We start from the raw sequence: 3115 nt of genomic DNA, 5'->3' as shown, positions 1-3115 counted from the left end.
GATTTTTTTTCCATATGCTCCATCTTTCTTTGCCTTCAAAATTCTGTTCTCCATTCCTGGTAGAAGCTCAAAGTTTGAACTCCAACCATTTTTCCTTCATTCTTTATCTGGGTATAATACACTGCCGTTAAAGTTCAGATTAAAGTTCTTACTTCATCTGGTTAAAGTGTGCCAAATCCCCAACAAATTCACGGAATTATCAAAAACCAAATCCGGCAAAAAAGGAATGGGATGAACATCCCATTTAATGTTCAATTTTAACTAGTTAAAGAAAGTAGATAAAAGATAATAAGGTTTCGGTTTAGATACTCTGCATTTCATGCAATAAAAGATTCACTTTACAAAGTACCTATTCATGGAATTTGTTTTTGATTTTCGAAGATTTAACTAAAAGCTTACTGTGTGTCAGAATTTATCGTACGACATACAAGGAAGTAAGTGCTCCCCCATGGGCTATGCAAGCTCTCTTGAGGTGTGCAGGAAACTTTGTGGAGTCTGCTGTAGAATGTCTCCCAAGTGTTGAGCTAAAAATGGCATGTTAATTTCAACCTAAAAACTTGCTCCTTTTATGGGCCAAAGCAGAAAAGAGAAACCAAAAGGTTTACAATAAACTTCAATGGAAACACCATGGAGGGGAAATATTAATTGCACATCTTTTGCAAACTCAGTCGGAAGAATATGAACAGCTGCACATATTATGCCATTACCATCAATGTCATTTCGGTAGGAATGGGTCAATGAATCGTATCCGAATAGCACAAATATTTGATGAAACTTCACTGCCTTAAGTTTTATAATAAAAATGGGATTTTTTAATGTTTCGGAATCCTAAAAACAAGGCAATATATTGCAAATAATGCATTTGAAGATCAAACAAGCATCAGAACACCTAAAGAAAGGCGAGTCTATTGACCTGGTTTGATTAACAAACTCATGTCACATGTTTTCTTGTTTAGTTCTTGAATCTGCTTGGTACTCAATAATCTAGGAAATCTTCTCTCTCAGTACATGTAATTCACTGTTACAAACCGCATTTCAGTGATTTATAAGCAATGAAATCTTTACAAAGTGAAAAACAAACCTACCAATTACTGATGCATATGGGGCTACTTTTTCATGGAAAATGGGGTTGTAATGTTCCGGAGTGCACAATAATCTGCCTGGAATTTGAAAAGAAAAGGGTAAAAAGATCACCAAAATTAGCATTATCATACAAACGTTGAACAGATTAGTCTTTTCACTCGGCACCCAAAATGAAGAAGAAATAAAGCAGAAATAAAGAGAATGAAGTGATTTTAAAATCGTTTTTTAAGAATGTTTGTGCTCAACCATGTCGCGACTAGTCACGATACAACCGAAAACTTGAAAGACCCTCTTTTGATGTAACATTCCTCTTTGATGAGAGGAGTATCAAAGGTGGAGAAAGAAATTCAAATATGCAAAAAGGACTGCTTCTTAAATATAAACTGATCTTCCCAAAGAGTTGTGGAAGTTTGCTCGGTTCGATAAAAGCATGAGGAAGAAGCTTAAATATCTGTTGAGCACCAATAGAAACTGCAAAGCAAAAGGGAGAAAGGAGAGAAATTTTAATATGCAATGCGAGTAAATTTTTAAAAGAACACTCAAACATTGGTATTAGCAATTTAAACGGATAGATTGAACAAATGACGAAGCAACTTTATACATGTTGTATCTAATAACTTCAAATGAATGTAAAGTCTGAAGCAGCTCAACATATACGTTTGATGGTCGTATTGACATGTTATAAAGGCTGACAATGAAAATAGTAAGCAGTTCCAACACCGTTTCCAGAATCGGTGAATTCGAAGACAACAGGATATATTCTTGAAGGCAGTCCCTGAGAAGCTATCTCTTCACACATGGTGGTCACTGCATCCAAAGAAGGATACATATATGATGCACCCAAAGAGAGGAAAGGTGTTGAATATCCAAGACTTAGATACCCCGAGTAAGATTACAGTCAACAATTCAACATTTTCATACAGACAAAGGGATGCCATGTAAGATAACAATGTTTTGGATTCAGCACAAGTAAAAACAATGATAAAATTGATAAAATCTACAAAATTTTAAAAGGGTTAAACACTCATAGAGCATACACTGTCCCAATCCAGGTAAGAAATCGATCATTACTGCTCTGCCAGCATATTTGCCAAATGCAAGTAACCTTTTACCATGGTCCCCCACAATAATCTCATAGTCATACAATGATACCTTTTTCTCCTGGATCCATATGCATGTCATACAATAAGCTCATAGTCATACAAAGATACAAAAAGTAAACCTACCTTATCTAACAATGGCATGTTGTCCATCTGAGCTTTATGAGTACGTAAGAAGAAGGCTTAAGCGCTCTAGTAGGAAGAACCATGTCTAACTGTGACAAAGCCAACCAGTTATTAAGGAATACCTGGGTACTCGGGTCAGCTATAAGAGATTGTAAAATGTAAAGTAAAAAATAAGGAACGGTTATGATACCCAAAATAAGACTACATTCTGACAAGTCATCTAATATGTGACAACCAACATCCTCGTAGAGTGAATCGTAATAGATGCGTTTCGTCGATGGCTGCACTATTATATGAGTTACACTCGCATTTCCCTCCAATTGTGTAGAAGACGAGCACACTGTGATGGGGTGAGAGGAAGAGTTCTTTCCCATTTATTCTTAGACTCGGAAAGAATCCCAAGAACGCCATTTCCAAACATCTTGAACCTTTACCGGTAAAAAAAATCAACTATGTTAAGCCAAATATTATTGATCGTAGTAGTCAAGCAAAATAATAGCCTAATACAAAGTCAGTCAAGTTTGATAAATATCCTGCCAAGAGATGGCCATAAGTTAGCTTCCCAGAATCATAATAGATAATAGGACAACCTTGTTAATGAGCAAAATAACCATATATTTGGGGAATTATGAATAAATATAAAAAAAAATTGTTTAAATCTAATTCAACTTGATTAAAATTTTTAGTTAGGATTCTCTGAACTCCTTAAAAGAAAATATATATATGTCAAATTTGTTGAAGATCCATAGATTAAATATGAAGCTATGATTTTTACCCATATGAATTTATATGATTATGGATTTTGG

At 34.9% G+C, this 3115-nt stretch overlaps 1 pseudogene; it reads right to left on the bottom strand.

The window, feature by feature from the left end:
* Positions 1-299: 299 nt before the first annotated feature.
* Positions 300-2890, bottom strand: LOC108485295 (alpha-aminoadipic semialdehyde synthase-like; annotated as a pseudogene).
* Positions 2891-3115: the final 225 nt, after the last annotated feature.

Source organism: Gossypium arboreum, chromosome 6, assembly GCF_025698485.1.
Source record: "Gossypium arboreum isolate Shixiya-1 chromosome 6, ASM2569848v2, whole genome shotgun sequence".
Classification (NCBI taxonomy): Eukaryota; Viridiplantae; Streptophyta; class Magnoliopsida; order Malvales; family Malvaceae; genus Gossypium; species Gossypium arboreum.
This window is presented reverse-complemented; position numbering and strand designations above follow the sequence as displayed.